Source organism: Halichoerus grypus, chromosome X (assembly GCF_964656455.1).
Source record: "Halichoerus grypus chromosome X, mHalGry1.hap1.1, whole genome shotgun sequence".
NCBI classification, from domain to species: Eukaryota; Metazoa; Chordata; class Mammalia; order Carnivora; family Phocidae; genus Halichoerus; species Halichoerus grypus.
The window spans coordinates 55,317,945-55,342,528 of NC_135727.1; positions in this window are offsets into that span (position 1 = coordinate 55,317,945).

The following is a 24,584-nucleotide window of genomic DNA, read 5'->3' on the forward strand; positions in this document are numbered from 1 at the left end:
TAGTGAGTTTTTGCAGCTGCAGGGCTTAAAGACTAGAGTTTTAAAGGTCAGCAGGCAAGACTGGAATAGAGCCCTGAGGGTGCTTCCCTGTTCCTGGAGAGAAGGCAGGCAAGCAAGCCATGGGTAGGCAACATGGTAACAGCAATCGGAAGAATCTCTGGGGCACACATGGGGGAGATGATTCTTTCTTGATGGAGTGCATTCCTGAGAGGTAGTGTTGACAAAGACTCCTCTCTTGGGACAGAAGAGACAGCTGGTATCATTTCCTTCCCTTGCCCCTCAGCATAAATGCAGAGCCACCTGCAGAAAGCAGCTCAGCTCAACCACAATACTGGCTACCTAACCCACTTACACCAAGTCCCACACTTATGTGCTCTGGTGTGTCTGCCCTTCCTGGTCAAGCCTACCTCAGTCCCCACACTGCGAGACCCTCCTCCAGAAGAATAGCTCAGGCTTATGCCCACACTGCATACCTAAAGCCTGAAGTTTTAAAACTCAGCAGCTTGGCTGGGATAGAGCACTGGAGGGCATTGTGCTGTTCCTGGAAAGAAGGCAGGCAAACAACCTGGAGGCAAACCATGTGGAACAGTGATCTGAAAAATGCCTGGGGCACACATGGGGGATATTATTTGCTCTTCTCAGATTCCCTGAGAGACAACATTCATGGAGACTCCTATCTAGGGACAAAGTAGTTGATTGACAACAATTCCCTCCTCAGCCCCTCTGCACGAACACAGAACCACCTAAGGTAAACAGCATAGAGCCAGCACTGGATGTCTAATCTACTTACACCAAGACCCATACATGTGTGCTCTGGCAATACTGCCCTTCTCAGTCAAGGATGCTTCAGTCTCAGTGCAATGGGCTCTTCCCTAGAAGACCAACAGAAAACCCTGCCGACACCATGTCTCCTGACTAGAGAGAATTGCAAGGCCTCAGTTCTACCAGAAATAGTATCAGGTCTCATTTGAAAAGCAGATCAGAGCACACCTGGTTAAAATTTGCCACATTCTGGCCAAGGACCAAGCACTGCCCACTGTACACAAGGAGAGACTCTGCAGATGACTGGCCTGAAGATACAGCAGCCAAAACAACAACAGAGTGAAAGCAGCACACAACAGAGAACTTCCTGAAGTGCCAGGCCCTAACAGTATATGACCTCTTCATAAAATCAATACTCTCGGGAGTAGGAAACATAAGGAGATTTTCTAACACAGAGAAGAAAACAGAGACTTAGACAAAACGCCAAGATGGAGGGATTCATCCCAAGTGAAAGAACAAGACAAAGTCATGGACAGAGACCTAAGTGAAACAGAGATAAGTAATATACCTGATGGAGATTTTTGTTTTTTTGAAAGAAAGAATGCACAAGACGGGGGTTAGAGCAGAGGGAGAGGGAGAGAGACACTCTTAAGCAGACTCTACACTGAGTGTGGAGCCCGATGTGGGGCTCCATCTCATGACCCCGAGATCATGACCTGAGCCAAAATCAAGAGTCAGATGCTTAACCAACTGAGCCACCCAGGTGCTCCAACTGATGGAGAATTTAAAACAACCATCAAAAGGATACTAGCTGGGCTTAAGAAAAGAATGGAAGACTTCAGGGAGGCCCTTACCACAGAGATAAAAGAGTTAAAAAAAAATCAGTCAGAAATGAAAAATACATTAACTGAAATTTGAAAAGGACTTGATGCAATGAGTAAGAGTATGGGAGAAGCAAGGGGGAAATAAGTGATAGTGGAAAATAATGAAGATGAACAAAAGAGAGAAAAATTATGTAACATGAGAATAAGTTTAGGGAACTCAGTGACTCCATCAAATGTAATAACATTCACATTATAGGAGTCTCAGAAGAAGAGAGAAAAAGGGGACAGAAAATTTATTTGAGGAAATAACAGAAAACTTTCCTAATCTGGGGAAGGAAACAGACATCCAGATCCAGGAGGCACAGAGAACTCCCACCAAAATCAACAAAAGTAGGCCAACACCGAGCCATATTTTAGTTAAATTTGGTAAATATAGTGGTAAGGAAAAATAAATCCTAGAAGCAGCAAGAGAAAAGAAGTCCCTAACTTACAAGGGAAGACCCATAAACCTAGTGGCAGATCTCTCCACAGAAACTTGGCAAGATAGAAGAGAATGACATGATATATTCAATGTGCTGAATGGGAAAGATCAGTAGCCCAGAATATTCTAGCCAGCAAGGCTATCATTCAGAATAGAAGGAGAGATAAAGAGTTTCCCAGACAAACAAAAACTAAAGGATTCCATAACCATTAAACAACCCCTGCAAGATATATTAAAGGGGACTCTTTGAGGGACAAGGAAAAACCAAAAGTGACAAAGACTAGAAAGGAACAGAGAAAATCTCAAGAACCAACAAAACAGTAATAAAATGGCAATAAATACATATTTGCCAATAATTATTCTGAATATAAATGGACTAAATGCTCCAATCAAATGACATAGGGTGACAGGATGGATTAAAAAAAAAAAAGACCCATCTAAATGCTGCCCACAAGACACTCATTTCAGACCTAAAGACACCTACAGATTGCAAATGAGGGGATGGAGAAATGTTTATCATGCCAATGAACGTCAAAAGAAAGCTGGAGTAGCAATACCCATATCAGAAAAATGAGATTTTAAACCAAAAACTGTAACAAGAGATGAAGAACGGCAATGTATCATAATAAAGGGGACTATCCAACAAGAATATGTAACAATTGTAAATATGTATGCACCCAATGTGGGAGCACCCAAATATAAAAAATAATTTATAACAAATATAAAGAAACTCATTGATAATACAATAAAACAGGGGACTTTAATACCACACTTACATCAATTGACAGATTATCTAAGAAGAAATGCTACAAGAAAACAATGGCTTTGAATGGCACACTGGACCAGATGGCGTTAACAGATATATACATTTCATTCTAAAGCAGCAGAATGCATATTCTTTTCAAGTGCACATGGAGCATTCTCCATAATAGATCACATACTAAAGCATAAATTAGTCCTCAAGAAGTATAAAAAAGATTAAGATAATGCCATCCATATTTTCTGACCACAAAGCTATGAATCTCAACCACAAGAAAAAGTTTGGAAAGACTTCAAATACATGGAGATTAAAGAACATCCTACTAAAGAATGAATGGGTTAACCAGGAAATTAAAGAAGAAAATTTAAAAAATAAAACATAAGAGCAAATAAAATGATATATATTATTAATTATATATATATAATTGTATATAAAATATATATATTATAAGCAAAGAAAATGAAAACACAATGTCTAAAAACTTCGAGATGCAGAAAAGGCAGTCATAAGAGGGAAGTATATAGCAATACAGGTCTACCTCAAGAAGCAAGAAAAATCTCAAATACACAACTTAACCTAACAACTTAAAGAGCTGGAAAAGGAACAGCAAATAAAGCCTAAAGCCAGCAGAAGAAGGGAAAACATAAAAGCAGAAATAAATGATATAGAAACAAAAAAACCCAGCATAACAGATCAACAAAAGTAAGAGCTGGTTCACTGAAAGAATTAATAAAACTGATCAACCTCTGGCCAGACTTATCAAAAAGAAATGAGAAAAGACTCAAATTTAAAAATATCACAAATGGGGGCACCTTGGTGGCTCAATAGGTTAAGTGTCTGCCTTCGGTTCAGGTCATGATCCCAGGATTCTGGAATCGAGCCACACTTCGGGCTCCTTACTCAGCAGGGATTCTACTTCTCTCTCTCCCCCTGCTCCTTTACCCTGCTTGTGCTCTCTCTGTCACTCACTCTCTCAAATAAATACATAAAATATTAAAAAAAATAAAAATAAATACAAATATCAAAAATGAAAGGGGAAAATTCACAACCAACACTACAGAAATACAAACAATTATAGGAGAATATTATGAAAAATTATATGCCAACAAACTGGGCAATCTGGAAGAAATGAACAAATTCCTAGAAACCTACAAACTACCAAAACTGAAACAGGAAGAATTACAAAATTTTAATAGATCCATAACCAGCAAGGAAGTTGAATAAGTAATCAAAAATCTCCCAATAAAAGTCCATCACCAGATATCTTCCCAGGGAATTCTACCAGACATTTATTTATTTATTAAGATTTATTTATTTTAGAGAGAGAGAGAAACTGTAGGGGGGAGGGGCAGAGGGAGAGAGAGAGAAGAATCTCAAGAAGAGTCCTTCCTTAGCATGGAGTCCAACATGGGGCTTGATCCCACAACCCTGAGATCATGACTTCAGCTGAAACAGGACTCAGATGCTTAACCAACTGAGCCACCCAGGCACCCCACTACCACACATTTAAAGAAGAGTTAACAATTATTCTTCTAAAATGTTCCCCCCAAAAAAATGGAAGAAAAACTTTCAAACTCATTCTATGAGGCCAGCATTACCTTGATTCCAAAACCAGACAAACACCCCACTAAAAAAGAGAATTACAGGCCAATATCCCAGATGAACAAGGATGCAAAAATTCTCAACAAGTTACAAACAAATCAAATCCTACATACATTGATAAAATTATTCACCACAATAAAGTGGGATTTGCTCCTGAACTGCAGAGTTGGTTCAATATTTGCAAAGTAATCAATGTGATAAACCACATTAATAAAAGAAAGGATAAGAACCATATGATCCTCTCAATAGATGCAAAAAAAAAAAAGTGTTTTACAAAATACAGCATCCATTCTTGATTGAAAAAAAAAAAACAAACTTCAACAAAGTAGGGATAGGTGGAACATACCTTAACATCATAAAGGCCATATACAAAAAACTACAGCTATTTATCATTCTCAGTGGGGAAAAACAGAAATTTTCCTCTATGGTCAGGAATAAAAAAGGGATATACGCTCTTACCATTTGTTTTAACATAGTACTGTAAGTCTTAGCCTCAGGAATCAAACAACAAAAATAAATAAGAGGCATCCAAATTGGCAAGGAAGAAGTCAAAGTTTCACTATTTGTAGATGATATGATCCCCTATTTAGAAAACCCAAAAGACTATCAAAAAATTGCTAGAATGGACATATGAATTCAGCAAAGTCACAGGATATAAAATCAACATTCAGAAATCTGTTGCATTTCTATACACTAATAATGAAGCAGCAGAAAAGGAAATCAAGGAATCAGTTCCACTTACAATTGCACCAAAAACAATAAGATACCTAGGAATAAACCTAACCAAAGAGGTAAAAGATCTATATTCTGAAAACTATAAAATACTGTTGAAAGAAATTGAAGATGACACAAAGAAATGGGAAAACATTCCATGTTTATGGAATCGAAGAACAACCATCGTCAAAATGTCTATACTACCCAAAGCAATATATACATTTAATGCAATCCCTATGAAAATACCACCAGGGCACAAAGAAATAAAGGACATCCAAATTGGCAAGGAAGAAGTCAAACTTTTACTATTTGCAGATGACATGATACTCTATATTATATGTTGGCTAATTGAACATAATTAAAAAAAATAAAAAGCTACAATGTTTTTCTAGGACTCAAACAGACCCCAAAAGACTACACCAAAAAACTGCTAGAACAGATAAAGGAATTGAGTAAAGTCGCAGATACAATATCAATGTATAGAAATCTGCTGCATTTCTATAAAACGATAAGGAATCAGGAGAAAGAAAAATTAAGAAAACCATTCCATTTACAAATGCACCAAAAAGGGGCACCTGGGTGGCTCGGATGGTTAAGCATCTGCCTTCGGCTCAGGTCATGATCCCAGGGTCCTGGGATCAAGCCCCACATCGGGTTCCCTGCTCAGCGGGAAGCCTGCTTCTCCCTCTCCCTCTCCCACTCTCCCTGCTTGTGTTCCCTCTCTTGCTGTGTCTCTCTCTGTCAAATAAATAAACTCTTAAAAAAAATAATGCACCAAAAATAAGATACCTAGGAATAAACCTATTGAAACAGGTAAAAGATCTGTACTCTGAAAATAGTGAAACACTAATGAAAGAAATTGAAGAGGATACAAAGCAATGGAAAAGCATTCCATGCTAATGGATTGGAAGAACAAATGATAAACTGTCTATAATACCCAAATCAATGTACACATTTAATGCAATCCTTATCAAAATAACACCAACATTTTTCACAGAGCTAGAACAAACAACCCTATAATTTGTATGGAACCACAAAGACCCCAAATAGCCAAATCAACCTTGAAAAAAGAAAAGCAAAGCTGGAGGCATCAGAAATTCAGACTTCAAGTTATATTACAAAACTGTAGTGATTGAGATAGTATGGTATTGGCACAAAAATAGACACATAGATAAATAGAACAGAGTAAAAAACCCAGAAATGAACCCATAATTATATGGTCAATTAATCTTCGACAAAGCAGGAAAGAATATCTAGTGGGAAAAATACAGTCACTTCAACTAATGGTGTAGGAAAATCTGGACAGCAACATGCAAAAGAATGAAACTGGACCACTTTCTGACACCATACACAAAAGTAAATTCAAAATGAATGAAAGACCTAAATGTGAGACAAAAAAACATAAAAACCCTAGAAGACAACACAGGCAGTAATCTGGTGAGTTGACATTGGCCATAGCAACTTCTTACTAGATATGTCTCCTGAAGCAAGGGAAATGAAAGCAAAAGTAAGCTTTTTGGGCTTCATCAAAATATAAAGCTTCTGCACAGTGAAGGAAACAATCAACAAAATTAAAAGGCAACCTATAGAATGGGAGAAGATATTTGCAAATGATATATCTGATAAAGGATTAGTATCCAAAATATGTAAAGAATTTAACAAACTCAACACTGAAAAAACAAATAATCCAGTTACAGAAATGGGCAGAATACATAAATAGACATTTTTCCAAAGAAGACATACAGATGACCAACAGACACATGAAAAGATGCTCAACATCACTCATCATCAGGGAAATGCAAATCAAAACTGCAATGAGGTATCACTTCACACCTCTCAGAATGGCTAAAATCAACACAAGAAACAAGAGACTTTGGAGAGGATGTGGAGAAAGGGGAACCGTCTTGCACTGTTGGTGCAAATGCAAACTGTTGGCAGCTACTGTGGAAAACAGTATGGAGGTTCTTAAAAATTTTAAAAATAAAACTACCCTGTGATCCAGCAATTGCACTACTAGGTATTTACCCAAAGAATAAAAAATACTAATTTGAAGGGATATATGCACTCCAATGTTTATCACCACATTATCTACAATAGCCAAATAATGGAAAGAACCCAGATGTCCATGGACTGATGAATGGATAAAGAAGATGTCGCATATATAGCAATATTACTCAGCCAGAAAAAAGATAATTAAATCTTACCATTTGCAATGATGTGGATGGAGCTAGAGAGTATTATGCTTAGAGAAAAGTCAATCAGAGAAAGACAGATACCATATGATTTCACTCATATGTGGAATTTAGGAAACAAAAAAAAATGAACATAGTGGGGCAAACCAAGAAGCTGACTCTTAACTATACAGAATGAACTGATGGTTACCAGAGGGGATGTGGGCAGGGGGATGGGTTAAATAGATGATGGGGATCAAGGAAGGCACTTTCTGTGATGAGCAAAAAGTGTAATTGTTGAATCACTGATTTCTACACCTGACATTAATATTATACTGTATGTCAAATAACTGGGATTTAAATAAAGACTTAAAAAGAAAAGTTGATATGCCTTTCACTTCATTGGGTGTTTTAAGGAAAATTTTTCTTTGGCTTGAGTATCATAGAAAAACTGACCTACAAATAATAGTCTTCTTAGATATGTAAAGCTTCAAAATGTAATGAGTACAGACTAATAGAACAACCTCTTTGTTATTAATTAGCACAAGGTTGATCTGTGCATAATAAAATATACTCTGTTACACAACATTATAAACACTATTTGGCATTTTTAGGAGGCCATTTATGAGAATAAATTACTAATAGTTTCAACTTTTACACATAGATTATATGGTTTAATTTTGTGGAGAGTAAAACATTTAAAATAATTCTAAATTGGTGCATAGAATCCTGTTTATTTTAGAAAGTGATTCCTATGTAAATCACTTCACAAGGAGTGAGGGTGATACAGAAGTTCTCCTGCTATTTTAAGTGCATATATTTCCCAAATTCTTGTTTTTGTGCCTTGTTTTTGTTTTATGATATTATGCCTTGTTTTGAAGAAGGGTAAAATAGTAGTGATATGTAGCCAGTCCATTTTATAATGCCACCCACCAACATTTCATCTTACAGAAAACCTATTTTATCCTTTACAATAACTAGATGGAGAACAGTGAATAAGTAAAAGGAATGAGGGCCTGAATAAATAGGCATATCTTAACTGTACAGATAGAGGACATTTGAATATAAAATGTAAAATTTTTAAATAGAATCTGAGAAAATTTGCTGAGCAGTGATTCCCAGTGGGAATGATTTTCTACTCAGGGGACATTGGGCAATGTTTAGAGATACCTTTGGTTGTTCAGAACTGGGATGGAGCTGTCCTATTGGCATCTAGTGAATAGAAGCTGGAATGCTGTTAAACATCCTATAATGCACAGGACAGACTCCTCTACTTCGACAAAGAATTATCCTGCTCTAAATGTCAATAGCATTGCTGTTGAGAATCTGTGGTTTACAGTGTCGTTTTTTAATTTTATGGAAGTGATTTCAAATTCTCTCATGTTTTAAAAGTTAAATCTTGAATTGTGATGAAACATTGTCACTAAAGAATTACTAACATTAAGGGACCCCTGGGTGGCTCAGTCAGTTAAGCATCTGCCTTCAGCTCAGGTCATGATCCCAGGATCCTGGGATCGAGCTCTGTGTCTGGCTACCCACTCAGCGGGGAGTCTGCTGCTCCCTCTCCCTCTCGCCCTCCCCCTGCTCATGTTCTCTGTCTCACATAAATAAAATCTTTTAAAAAAAGAATTACTAACATTGAACTCTGAAAAAATCAAAACCAACTGAGCAACAGAACTTTAGAAGTATGTACCTTGGTTGTTCTTCCTGTGTATTCCAAAATCAGTTTTTTTTTTAAGGTTTTATTTAATTATAGTGCCCTGAGCCAAAGGTAGACACTTAACCGACTGAGCAACCCAGGCGTCCCAGTCTTCCTGTGTACTCTAAAGTGGAGTAGACTCTCTCCCACTCTCCCTGCTTGTGTTCCCTCTCTCGCTGTGTCTCTTTCTGTCAAATAAATAAATAAAATCTTTAAAAAAATTTAAAAAATAAAGTGGAATAGAGAGAACATTTGAACACTGCATTTTATTTTTTTAATTTTATTTTGATAAGTTATTATTTTATTGTTTATTTCTTGAGCACTACATTTTTAAATCCCTAATCTAATTCTTGAAAGTTAGGGATAAGATACAGCTTCCTAATAATTTCTCTTTGTACAAGACATTTTTTTCTTATTTACAAACCATTAAAAGCAAAAATTCAACTGAGTAAATTTGGAGATCTAATTGGCCTTATTAAGTTATTCATGAATCAGACAAATTCCAACTAGGAAGTAGTGGGGAGCTCCCAGGAGTTGTACAAAATGGAGGGGGAAAGGTGGATGAGGAAAGAAGGAGGGTGGGGCAGGAAATTTCGTAGCAAAAGTAAAGAAAGGATTGTTCCAGGCAACATCACCTTCTCTTAGAGGAAAAGGCAGTGGGGGTTGTATTAGATGGATTACCTCATCTTCTTCTGGGGGATGAAGAAGGCCCATGTGACAGATTACCTCATTGGTGCCTGATCCCAAAATTCCTCAATACCAATTTAAGACTTACATTTCTGGAGGAGGTTGAAAGTGCAATTATTAGGTTAGGTGGTAAGCCCCTGTATAGGGACTTGACTTAAATGATTCCATTTTGGGCCTGTGGTTTTTTAAATAATCCTCCCTTTTAATCTGACTCTCAGCTTAACTGAGAGATGTGATCAAAATTTAAGGCATTAGCACCATTTGCAGCCAGCACTCTGTAGTTCTGGTAGCTTTTACTGATCCTCTCTGTGATATTCATAGGTCATGATATTATTCATAGGCTACAACATGTATTATTCATAAGCTACAACATTAGGCTCACAAACCTAAATTCAGTCATACTCTTCACTTCTCCATCAAAGTTCCAGTCCCAAGAAGATCATTGGCTTGGTAGTTAGCAGCTGAAATTAGGCCTTTGAAGATTTTCAGAGGATACAATGCACCAGGGAAATTAATATGAGAGCTATAGCCCAGATAATTCACAGTGTTTGGAGTAAACTTCAGAGCCTTTGTCCCTAAGGCCCAAACCAATCAAAGAAAGACCCCATTAAAGGAGTCAACTTTTTAAGCCAAGTGGCTTGTTCAGTTATCTTACATAATTGAGTTTCAGCTTCCCTGAGGTTTTGGTGATTTCTTTTCAAGTTTTTATTTTAATTCCAGTTAGATAGCATACAGTGGGAGGGGGGAAAGATGGTGGAGGAGTAGGGGACCCTATTTCATCTGGTCCCCAGAATTGAGCTGGATATCTACCAGACCACTCTGAGCACCCACGAAACCAGCCTGAGATGTAAGAAGATCTGGATCTCTATAAACAGAATATCGCAGGCAGTTGGTTTTGAGGTACGAAGCGGGGAGCCGTGATTCTGTGGGCAGATATCAGAGGATAAACGGCAGTGGGAGGTTGCCTGGCCTTGGGGATCCTACACCGCTGGTGAGTGACAGAATCACCTGCTGGGGACCAGGCACAGACTTACAGACCAGTAGCAGTGGGAAAGGACTTTAGGGCAGCCCCCGGGGCAGAAACCCGGAGCAGCAGGGTCATGTGCGCGTGCGCGCGAACTGGGAGCAGCTGGCGATTTTAGAAGTACAAAGGGCAGAGACGTGCCCGGACCTGGAGGCAGGACTGGGAGCGCTGCAGAGGGGCGCACAACCCAGGATGCTGCAGTTTATAGCAGCACAGACAGAAATGGAGAGAGGGTGGCCTGGAGAGCTCACTGAAGAACAGACTGCGATCTCTCTGCTCTGAGGCAGAGGGTTGGAAACGGTCTCTTCTGCTCTGACTCGCGGAAGAGACGCAGAAAGCCACCAGGGAAATCCACCGGAGGAAAAAAGCCCCAAAGACTGATTCCTGCTGAACCCATCGCCCGCCACAGGGGGGCAGGGCAACTCCGCCCAAACAGGGTTGCCTGAGTAACAGCGCGGCAGGCCCCACCCCCAGAAGACAGGGTGGGAAAACAAGAGGCCAGCAACCCTAAGGTCCCAAGAAAACAGGTGCATCTTGCTTGGGTTCTGGTCAATAATTTGGACTCTATACATTCCCTCCAACACCCATCAACAGAATGACTAAGAGGAGGAGCCCCCAAAATAGAAAAGACTCAGAGATTATGACTTATGCTGCAGATTTACAAATGGATGCAGATATAACCAACATGTCAGAGATGGAATTCAGGCTCGCAATTGTGAAGACAATGGCTAGAATGGAGAAATCAATTAATGGCAACATAGAGTCTCTAAGGGCAGAAATGAAAGCTGAATTGGCAGAACTTAAAAATGCTATCAATGAGATCCAATCCAATCTAGATAATCTAAGAGCTAGGGTAACTGAGGCAGAAGAATGAATAAGCGACCTGGAAGACAATATAATAGATAAAAAGGGAAAAGAGGAGGCCAGGGAAAAACAACTCAGAATCCATGAAAATAGAATCAGAGAAATAAGTGACACCATGAAGCATTCCAATGTCAGAATAATTGGAATCCTGGAGGGAGCGGAGAGAGAGAGAGGACTAGAAGATGTATTTGAGAAAATCGTAGCTGAGAACTTCCCTAATCCAGGGAATGAAACAAACATTCGCGTCCTAGAGGCAGAGAGGACCCCTCCCAAGATCAAGGAATACAGGCCAACACCCCGGCATGTAATAGTAAAACTTGCAAATCTTAGAACCAAGGAAACCATCTTAAGGGCAGTTAGGGGGAAGAGATTCCTTACATACAGAGAGAGGAACATCAGAATAATGTCAGAACTATCCACAGAGACCTGGCAAGCCAGAAAGGCCTGGCAAGACATATTCAGGGTACTAAATGAGAAGAACATGCAGCCAAGAATACTTTATTCGGCAAGGTTTTCATTTAGAATGGATGGAGAGATGCAGAGCTTCCATGACCTGCAGAAACTGAAAGAATATGTGACCACTAAGCCAGCCCTGTGAGAAATATTAAGGGGGGTTCTATAAAAGGAGAAAGACGCCAAGAGTGATCTACAACAGAAATTTACAGGGACAATCTATAAAAACAACGTCTTCACAGGCAACATGATGACAATTAATTCATATCTTTCAATAATCACTTTCAACGTGAATGGCCTAAACGTTCCCATAAAATGGCACAGGGTTGCAGATTGGATAAAAAGACAGGACCCATCCATATTCTGTCTACAAGAGACTCATTTGGAACCTAAAGATACATCCAGACTGAAAGTGAAGGGATGGAGATCCATCTTCCATGCCAGCGGACTTCAAAAGAAAGCTGGGGTAGCAATTCTTATATCAGACAAATTAGATTTCAAACTAAAGTCTGTAATAAGAGACACAGAAGGACACTATTTCATTCTTAAAGGGTCTATCCAACAAGAAGATCTAACAATTGTAAATATCTGTGCCCCCAACATGGGAGCAGCCATCTACATAAGCCAACTGTTAACCAAAATAAAAAGCCATATTGATAACAATATGTTAATTGTAGGAGACCTCAATACTCCACTCTCAGCAATGGACAGATCATCTAAGCAGAAAATCAACAAGGAAACAAGAGCTTTGAATGATACATTGGACCAGATGGACCTCACAGATATTTACAGAACATTCCCCCCTAAAACAACAGAATACTCATTCTTCTAGAGCGCACATGGAACTTTCTCCAGAATAGACCACATACTGGGTCACAAATCAGGTCTCAACCAATACCAAAAGACTGAGTTTATTCCCTTCGTATTCTCAGACCACAATGCTCTAAAACTGGAACTCAATCACAAGAAAAAATTGGCAGAAATTCAAACACTTGGAAGCTAAAGACCACTCTGCTCAAGAATGTTTGGGTCAACCAGGAAATCAAAGAAGAATTCAAACAATTCATGGAAATCAATGAGAACGAAAACACATCAGTCCAAAACCTATGGGACACTGCAAAGGCGGTCCTAAGGGGGAAACACATAGCCATCCAAGCCTCACTCAAAAAACAGAAAATCCCGAATTCACCAACTCTACACCTTAAAGAACTAGAGAAAAAGCAACAAAATATGCCTAAGCCATGCATTGGAAGAGAAATAATTAAAATTAGAGCAGAAATCAATGAATTAGAAACCAGAAACACAATAGATCAGATCAGCGAAACTAGAAGTTGGTTGTTTGAAAGAATTAATAAGATCGATAAACCACTGGCCAGACTTATCCAAAAGAGAAGAGAAAGGACGCAAATTAATAAAATTATGAATGAAAGGGGAGAGATCACGACTAACACCAAGGAAACAGAAACAGTTATTAGAAATTATTATCAACAATTATATGCCAATAAACTGAGCAATCTGGATGAAATGGAGGCCTTCCTGAAAACCTATAAGCTGCCAAGACTGAAACAGGAAGAAATTGACAACCTGAATAGGCCAATAACCAGTAACGAGATTGAAGCAGTGATCCAAAACCTGCCAAAAAACAAGAGTCCAGGGCATGCTGGATTCCCTGGGGAATTCTACCAAACATTCAAAAAAGAAATAATACCTATTCTACCGAAGCTGTTTCAAAAAATAAAAACAGAAGGAAAACTTCCAAACACATTCTATGAGGCCAGCATTACCTTAATCCCCAAACCAGGCAAAGACCCCATCAAAAAGGAGAATTTCAGACTGATATCCCTGATGAATATGGATTCCAGAATCCTCAACAAAATCCTAGCTAATAGGATCCAACAATACATTAAAAGGATCATCCACCACGACCAAGTAGGATTTATCCCCAGGATGCAAGTGTGGTTCAACATTCGCAAATCAATCAATGTGATAGAGCACATTAATAAGAGGAGGGAGAAGAACCATATGGTCCTCTCAATTGATGCAGAAAAAGGATTTGACAAAATACAACATCCTTTCCTGTTTAAAACTCTCCAGAGTGTAGGGATAGAGGGAACATTCCTCAAGTTCATAAAATCCATCTATGAAAAAAACACAGCAAATATCATCCTCAATGGGGAAAAGCTGAGAGCCTTTCCCTTAAGATCAGGAACACGTCAAGGATGCCCACTCTCATCACTGTTGTTCAACATAGTACTAGAAGTCCTAGCAACAGCAATCAGACAACAAAAAGAAATAAAAGGTATTCAAATTGGCAAAGAAGAAGTCAAACTCTCTCTTTTCGCAGACGACATGATACTTTATGTGGAAAACCCAGAAGACTCCACCCCCAAATTACTAGAACTCATACAGCAATTCAGTAATGTGGCAGGATTCAAATTCAATGCACAGAAATCAGTTGCTTTCTTATACACTAACCACGCAACTGTAGAAAGAGAAATTAGAAAAACGATTCCATTTACAATAGCACCAAAAACTCTAAGATACCTTGGAATAAACCTAACCAAAGAGGTAAAGGATCTATACTCTAGGAACTACAGAACACTCATGAAAGAAATTGAAGAAGACACAAAAAGATGGAAAAACATTCCATGCTCATGGATCGGAAGAACAAACATTGTAAAAATGTCTATGCTACCCAGAGCAATCTATACCTTCAATGCCATCCCGATCAAAATTCCAATGACATTTTTCAAAGTGCTGGAACAAACAATCCTAAAATTTGTATGGAATCAGAAAAGACCCTGAATCACCAAGGAAATGTTGAAAAAGAAAAACAAAGCTGGGGGCATCACGTTGCCCAATATCAAGCTATATTACAAAGCTGTGATCACCAAGACAGCACGGTACTGGCACAAAAACCGACATCTAGACCAATGGAACAGAATAGAGAACCCAGATATGGACCCTCAAATCTATGGTCAAATAATCTTTGACAAAGCAGGAAAAAACATGCAATGGTAAAAAGACAGTCTCTTCAATAAATGGTGGTGGGAAAATTGCACAGCCACATGCTGAAGAATGAAACTTGACCATTATCTAACATCATTCACAAAGATCAACTCAAAGTGGATGAAAGACCTCAATGTGATACAGGAATCCATCATAATCCTAGAGGAGAACATAGGCAGTAACCGCTTTGACATTGGCCACAGCAACTTCTTTCAAGATACATCTCCAAAAGCTAGTGTAACAAAAGTAAAAATGAACTTTTGGGACTTCATCAAGATAAAAAGCTTCTGCACAGCAAAGGAAACAGTCACCAAACAAAGAGGCAACCCACAGAATGGGAGAAGATATTTGCAAATGACACTACAGAGAAAGGGCTGGTATCCAAGTTCTATAAAGAACTTCTCAAACTCAACACCATAAAAGCAAATAATTAAGTCAAAAAGTGGGCAGAAGATATGAAAAGACATTTCTCTGAAGAAGACATACAAATGGCTAACAGACACATGAAAAAATGTTCATCATCATTAGCCATCAGGGAAATTCAAATAAAAATCACATTGAGATACCACCTTATACCAGTTAGAATGGCAAAAATGGACAGGGAAAGAAACAACAAATGTTGGAGAGGTTGTGGAGAAAGGGGAACCCTCTTACACTGTTGGTGGGAATGCAAGTTGGTACAGCCACTTTGGAAAACAGTGTGGAAGTTCCTCAAAAATTTAAAAATATAGCTACCCTATGACCCAGCAATTGTACTCCTTGGTATTTACCCCAAAGACACAGATGTAGTGAAAAGAAGGGCCATATGCACCCCAATGTTCATAGCAGCAATGTCTGCAATAGCCAAACTGTGGAAAGAGCTGAGATGCCCTTCAACAGATGAATGGATAAAGAAGATGTGGTCCATATATACAATGGACTATTACTCAGCCATCAGAAAGGATGAATACCCAACTTTTACATCAACATGGATGGGACTGGAGGAGATTATGGTAAGTGAAATAAGTCAAGCAGAGAAAGTCAATTATCATATGGTTTCACTTATTTGTGGAACATAAGGAATAGCATGGAGGACATTAGGAGAAGGAAGGGAAAAATGAAGGGGGGGGGAATTGGAGGGAGAGACGAACCATGAGAGACTATGGACTCTGAGAAACAAACAGGGTTTTAGAGGGGAGGGGGGAGGGGGGATTGGTTAGCCCGGTGATGGGTATTAAGGAGGGCACTTAATGCATGGAGCACTGGGTGTTATACGAAAACAATGGATCGTGGATCACCACATCAAAAACCAATGATGTATTGTATGGTGACTAACATAACATAATAATAAAAAAAAAAAAGATTGCACTTTATAAGGTTTGATAGGTAAATAAAGAATGTCACTTTTTTATTTAAAAAAAAAGATAGCATACAGTGTTATATTAGTTTCAGGTGTACAATATAGTGATTCAACAATTCCAAACATCACCCAGTGCTCATCACAAGTGCATTCCTTAATCATCATCACCTATTTAACCCATCCCCCTAACCCCCTACCATATGCTAACCATCAGTTTGTTCTCTATAAATAAGAGTCAATTTCTTCATTTCTCTTTCTCTCTTATTTTCCCTTTGCTCATTGCTCATTTATGCTTTTTTCATAAATTACACATATGAGTGAAATCATTTGGTATTTGTCTTTCTGTAAGTGACTTATTTCACTTAGTATTATACTTACTATCTAGCTGCATCCATGTCATTGCAAATGCCAACATTTCATTTCTTATGGCTGAATGCTATTCCATTGTATGTATATGTATGTGTATATCTATATCATCTATATCTATATATCTCTATATCTACATATCTCTATATATCAATCAATGGATACTTGGGGTGCTTCCATATTTTGGCTATTGTAAATAATGCTGCTATAAACACAGGAGTGCATGTATCCCTTTCAAATAGTGTTTTTGTATTCACTGAGTAAATACCCAGTACTGGGATTGCTGAATCTTTGGGTAGTTCTATTTTTAACTTTTTGAGGAACCTCCATACTGTTTTCCACAATGGCTGCGCCAGTTTGCATTCACACAAACAGTACACGAGTGTTCCTTTTTTTCCACATCCTCATCAACAATGTTTTTTCCTGTGTTGTTGATTTCAGCCATTCTGGCAGGTGTGAGGTGATAGATATCTCATTGTACTTTTGATTTCCATTTAGAAAAAAAAAGAAGGCTCAGTTTTCCTAAGTAATCAAAGGCCTGATAAAGACTGCATATATGGGAAACAATTTTGATAAAACACAGAATCCTTGTTTTCTAGGTGGGTCACTTAAAAGGTAAAAACAAAGAAACAAATAACAAACAAACAAAAAAACAAAAAACCCCAAAAACCTTACACAATCTGTTACCAAACATTGACCAAAAGTTCAAAATCTTTGTCCATTTGACAGAGAGAAAGCTAAATTCTAATTTTGCATCAGCTAAATTTGATATAAAAACTATTTATTACAATCATAGTCCTGGCCATCCTTAAAATTATTTTTAAAGATTCCCTTTTTATAAATTTTTTGCAAATTTATTTTTCAAATTCAGATTTTGTCGTTGTTTTTTTTTTTCATTTTTAAACACCCAACCTCAGTTCAGGACAAATTTACTTTCTTTGCCTTAAAAAAATGCATCTCTATTTTTCATATATTCTCCTAACTGAAAACACATCCTATTTTCCTGGCATATTGCAATAATTCCCTTATTATTTCTACTAGCATTAAATAAATATCTTAGACTTTTAAAAAAATTATTTAAATTCAATTTAGTTAACATTTGCTGTATTATTAGTTTCAGGGGTAAAATTTAGTGATTCATCAGTTGCATATAACATACAGTGCTCATTACATCAAGGCTCTCTTTAATGTCCATCACGCAATTACCCCTTCCCCCCCACCTCCCATTCAGAAATATATATCTTCTTTATCCATTCATCTGTTGATGGACATCTGGGATCTTTCCATATTTTGGCATTTATGGGCATTGCTGCTATAAATATTGGGGTGCATATGCCCCTTTGAATCACTATGTTTGTATCCTTTGGATAAATACCGAGTAGTGCAATTGCTGGGTCATAGGGTAGCTCTATTTTTAACTTTTTCAGGAACCTCCATACTGTTTTCCAGAGTGGCTGCACCAGTTGGCATTCCCACCAACAGCGTAAGAGAGTTACCCTTTCTCTACATTCTTGCCAACGTCTGTTGTTTCCTGAATTGTTAACTTTCGCCATTCTGACTGGTGTGAGGTGGTATCTCATTGTGGTTTTGATTTGTACTTCCCTGTTGCAAAGTGATGTGAAGCATTTTTTCATGTGTTTGGTAGCCATTTGTATGTCTTCCTTGGACAAATGTCTGTTTATGTCTTCTGCCCATTTCATGATTGGATTTTTTGTTTTTTGGGTGTTGAGTTTGATAAATTCTTTATAGATTTTGGATACTAGCCCTTTATCTGATAAGACATTTGCAAATATCTTCTCCCATTCCATGGGTTGCGTTTTAGTTTTGTTGACTGTTTCCTTTGCTCTGCAAAAGCTTTTTATCTTGATGGAGTCCCAATAGTTCATTTTTTATTTGTTTCCCTTACCTTTGGAGATGTGTCTAGCAAGAAGTTGCTGCAGCCAAGGTCAAAGAGTTTGAGGTCAAGAGTTTGAGGGTAAAAAGTTTGTTCTCCTCTAGGGTTTTGATGGATTTCTATCCACATTTAAGTCTTTCATCTATTTTGAGTATATTTCTGTGTCTGTGTAAGAAAGCAGTTCAGTTTCATTCTTCTGCATGTGGATGTCCAATTACCCAACACCATTTGTTGAAGAGACAATCTTTTTTTCCACTGGATATTCTTCCCTGCTTTGTCAAAGACTAGTTGACCATAGAGTTGAGGGTCCAATTCTGGGTTCTCTATTATTTTCCATTGATCCATGCATCTGTTTTTGTTATCATACTGTCTTGATGATTACAGCTTTGTAATAGAGCTTGAAGTCTGACACTGTGATGCCTCCAGCTTTGGTTTTCTTTTTCAACATTCCTTTGGCTATTCAGGGTCTTTTCTGGTTCCATACACATTTTAGGATTATTTGTTCCAGCTCTGTGAAAAATGTTGATGGTGTTTTGATAAGGAGTGCATTGAATGTGTGGATTGCTCTGGGTGGCATAAAGATTTTAACAATATTTATTCTTCCAATCCATGAGCATGGGATGTTTTTTCATTTCTTTGTGTCTTCCTCAATTTCTTTCATAAGTGTCCTGTAGTTTTTAGAGTACGAATCCTTTACCTCTTTGGTTAAGTTTATTCCTAGTTATCTTATGGTTTTTGGTGCAATTATGAATGGGATCAATTCCTTGATTTCTTTCTTCTGCCTCATTGATAGTGTATAGACTTGCCACCGACTTCTGTGCATCGATTTTATATCTTGTAATTTTGCTGCATTGCTGTATTAGTTCTAGCAATTTTTTGGTGGAGTCCTTTGGGTTTTCTACATATAGTATCATGTCATTTGTGAAGAGTGAAAGTTTGACTTCTTTGCCTAGTTGGATGCCTTTTATTTCTTTTTGTTGTCTGATTGATAAGGCTAGGACCTCCAGTATTATGTTGAACAAAAGTGGTGACAACGGGCATCCCTGTTGTGTTCCTGACCTTACAGAAAAAGCTCTCAGTTTTTCACCATTGAGGATGATATTCACTGAGGATTTTCATATATGGCTATCCCAACATGGCAGAGAGTTGTTATAAGAAAGAATGCTGTATTTTTGTCAAATGCTTTTCCTGCATCAATTGAGAGGATCATATGGTTCTTGACCTTTCTTTTATTAATATGGTGCATCACATTGATTGATTTCTGGATGTTGAACCACCCCTGCAGCCCAGGAATAAATCCCATTTGGTTGTGGTGAGTTATCCTTTTAATGTACTATTGGATTCTATGAGCCAGTATCTTGGTGAGAATTTTTGCATCCATTTTCATCAGGGATATTGGTCTGTAATTCTCCTTTTTAGTGGGGTCTCTGTCTGGTTTTGGGATCAAGGTAAAGCTGGCTTCATATATTGAGCTTGGAAGTTTTCCTTCCATTTCTATATTTTTTAAACAGTTTCAGAAGAGTAGGTATTAATTCTTCTTTAAATGTTTGGTTAGAATTCTGCTGGAAGGCCATATAGCCTTGGACTCTTATTTGTTGGGAGATTTTTGATTACTGCTTCAATTTCTTTGTTGGTAATGGGTCTTTTCAGATATTCTGTTTCTAGGAATGCATCTATTTCTTCCAGATTGTCTAATTTATTGGCACATAATTGCTGGTAATATTGTCTTATGAATGTTTTTATTTCTGTGGTGTTGGTGTTGATCTCTCCTTTTTCAATCATCATTTTATTTATTTGGAGCCTTTCTCTTTTCTTTTTGATAAGTCTTGCTAGGGCTTTATCAATAGTATTAATTCTTTCACAGAATCAGTTTCTAGTTTCATTGATCTATTCTACTGTTTTGTTTTGTTTTTTAATTTCTGTACCATTGATTTCTGCTCTAATCTTTATTATTTCTCTTCTCCTGCTGGATTTAGGCCTTATTTGTTATTCTTTTTTCCAGGTTCATTAGGTGTAAGGTTAGCTTGTGCATTTGAAAATTTCTTGTTTCTTGATGAAGACTTGTATTGCTAAATACTTACCACTTAGGACCACCTTTTCTGCATTCCAAAGGTTCTGAACTGCCGTCTTTTCATTTTCATTTGTTTCATGTGTTTTTTTTTTTTTAATTCTTCTTTAATTTCCTGGTTGACCCATTCAATCTTTAGTAGGATGCCCTTTAAGTTCCATGTATTTGTTGTCTTTCCTTTTTTTTTTTTTTTTTTTTTTTTTTACTTTGACTTCAAGTTTTAAAGCTCTGTGGTCTCAAAATGTGCATGGTATAATCCCAGTCTTTTGGTACTGTTTGAGACCTGATTTGTGACCTAGCATGTGACCTATTCTGGAGAACCTTCCATGTGCCCTCAAAAAGAATGTGTATTTTGCTGCTTTAGGATGAAATGCTCTAAATATATCTATGGGGTCCATCTGGTCCAGTGTGTCATTCAAAACCCTTGTTTCCTTGTTAATCTTCTGCTTAGATGATCTGTTCATTGTTGTGAGTGGGATGTTAAAGTCCCCTACTACTGTTGTATTATTATCAATGAGTGTCTTTATTTTATTAATTGGTTAATATATTTGGCTGCCCCCATGTTAGGGGAATACATATTTATAATTGTTAGATCTTCTTGTTGGTTAGACCCTTTAAGTACGATATAGAGTCCCTTACTACAGTCTTTGGTTTAAAGTCTAATTTGTTTGATATGAGGATTGCTATCCTGGCTTTCTTTTGATGTCCATTAGTATGATAAATGGTTCTCCACCTCCTCACTTTCAATCTGGAGGTGTCTTTGTGTCTTAAATGAGTCTCACATAAGCAACATAACAATGGGTCTTGTTGTTTTGATATTCTGATACCCTATATCTTTTAATTGGAGCAATTACTCCTTTTCCATTTAGTCCATTTCTATTCAGATTCAGATTAATTATTTAAAGAAATGACTGTAGTAGCATTGTATTACCTGTAGAGTCACTGTTCATGTAGATTGTTGCTGCTCCTTTCTGGTCTTTGTTACTTTTGAGCTCTCTCTCCGCTCAAAGGGTCTCCTTTAATATTTCTTCAAGGGCTAGTTTAGTTTTCACAAATTCCTTTAGTTTTTGTTTGTCCTGGAAACTATCTCTCCTATTCTGAGTGACAGCCTTGCTGGATAAAGTATTCTTGGCAGCATGTTTTTCCCATTTAGTATATTGAATATGTCATGCCAGTTCTTTCTGGCCTGCTAAGTCTCTGTGGATAGGTCTGCTTCCAGCCTTATGTGTCTACCCTTGTAGTTTAAGGACCTCTTGTCCCAAGCTGCTTTCAGGATTTTGTCTTTATCTTTGAAATTTGCAAGCGTCACTATTATATGTGGAGGTATTGATCTATTTTTATTGATTTTGAGGGGGGTGCTCTGTGCCTCCTGGACTTGAATGCCTGTTTCCTTTCCCAGATTTGTGAAGTTCTCAGCTTTATTTTGTTCAAATAAGCCTTCTGCCCCTTTTTCCTACTGCCCCGCTCCTCATCCTCTGCCACCTCTATTATCTGGATATTTTTTTGCTTTATGAAATCACTGAGTTTCCTAACTCTACTTTCATGAGCCAGTAGTTTTCTTTCTCTCTTCTTTACAGTTTCCTTACTTTCCATCATTTTATCTTCTCTATCACTGATTCACTCTTCTTTCTTATTCATCCTTGTTTTTAAAGCCTCCATTTGGGACTGCATATTGGTTATAGCATTTTTTAATTTCAGCTTGACTAGATTTTAGGTCTTTTACTTCTACAGTAAGGATTATTTAATGTCTTCTCTGCTTTTTTCAAGTCCAGCTAGTATCTTTATTATATATATATATATATATATATATATATATATATATATATATATATGAGTAATACCTCCTGTTCTTTCTTTTGGAGTTAATTTCTCCATCTTGTCATTTTGTTCGAAAAGAATAGAAGAAAGAAAGAGAAAACAACAACAACAACAACAACAACAGAAAACATGCACACACACACAAACCCAAAAAACAAAACAAAATAAGAAAAAGACGAACAAGAGATAAAGCAAAAAACTACATCCTGGGTGTGTTTTGGTCTGCTTGCCACAAGAAACTAGATCCCAAAGTAAGAAAGAAAACCATATAGATATACAAAAATAAAATAAAACAAAATAAAATGCAATGAAAGGAAACAAAAAATAAAATATATATGTATAACAAAATATAAAAATTAAAATTAAAAAAAGAATAAAAATAATTGAGAAAATAAGAAAAGTGAAAAAATAATACTGAAAGACTAAAGAATAACAATACAACAAATGCAATATACTTTTTTCTCCAAGAGCTGAGGCTTTGCCCCGCTCTGTGATCAGTAAACTTGGTGTGAGCCAGTTGTTCGTGCTGTTCTTCTGGGCCAGGGACCTGTGGTACTGATTCTCAGGTGTACTTGCCCTAGTGGAAATACGCCTCCAGTGCACAGGGAGGTAGGGATAGGTGTAAGTGGCTCTGGATTCTACTATTTGGAGCTTATTTGCTCCCATAAGGTTTTTAGAACTGATGGGTGGGATAAATATGGCTGGGCCCACTCTCTAGCCCCAGAGCTCAAAATTCATGCTCCTCACTCTTCAACGAGCCTTCACAAAAAAGCTGTCAATCACTCTTGTTTCCCCATTTTCCATCAGAACTCTGTTCACCCAGCCTGTCACTGTTTTTATCTCAGGCGTGAGACTGAGTTTCAAAACTCCAAGTTTTATGGACTCCCACTGCATGGACCCACGCTGTTCTTCCTGGGGGATGGGGGCATCTCACCATGCTTCTGGCTTTTGCTGGACCCTTTCCAGGAAAGCGGTTGCATGACTGCAGCAGTTTGAAGTTTATGGCACCTAGACTCTTCTCAGCCAGCTTCCCTGCTCCTTTGCTTGGGAACTTGGCCTCACTCAGGAACCACCTGTTCTTCTATTTTTCACTCTGCTGCTTATAATACTTTGTGGTAGCTTCCTTAAGCAGGCTCCCTTGCCTCCCTCATATCCTCAGATATGTCTCCCAGGATTCAAGTCTCCATACTTCCTACCTTCCAAAAAGGGGTCAATTTTCTACTTGTAGAGTTGCAACATTTCTTTTCTCAGATCTCTGATTGATTTTGCAGGTGTTCAAAATGATTTAATAATGATCTAACTGTATTCAAGGGACCAGACAAATTTAGGTTCCCCTACTCTTCTGCCATATTAACTCCATCCCCTTCTTAGAAATTTTAACCCTTAGAAACCATAAGTAATTTTCAGCTGTTATACTAGCTTTATTTCAATTGGCAAATTTATGAATATATTTCATAATTTTTAGAAACATGCCTTTTTGAATTTTCCAGTGTTGCACTAACACTTTCAAATATCTTTTAGTTTTCCTGTAATAAGAAGCCAAAAGTAGATAAACCTAATTTCAGTACTGATGTTTCATTATTTTATCTTATTGGGAAATAATCGATGTATTCAATTAATTTAATTTAACACATCACTTAGCAAAATATTAAGGTTTCAAATCACCAAGAAGACTTAGGAAAACTATTTAAAAAGTTAAGCTAAAACTTGTTATCCATTCAGTCTACTTGTTCTTTTCTTTCATAATTCTATATTTCTATAATTGTTTTTAAAAATTCAATTCCAGGGTGCCTGGGGTGCTCAGTTGATTAAGCATCTGCCTTCAGCTCAGGTCATGATCTCAGGGTCCTGGGTCCCAGCTCCCTGCTCAGCAGGGAGTCTGCTTCTCCCTCTCCCTCTGACCCTCCTCCTTGCTTGTGTGCACTCTCTATCTCTCTAATAAATAAATAAAATCTTTAAAAAAATTCCAGTATAGTCAACATATGTGCTATATTAGTTTCAGGAGTGCAATATAGTAATACAGCAGTTCCATACATTATTTAGTGCTCA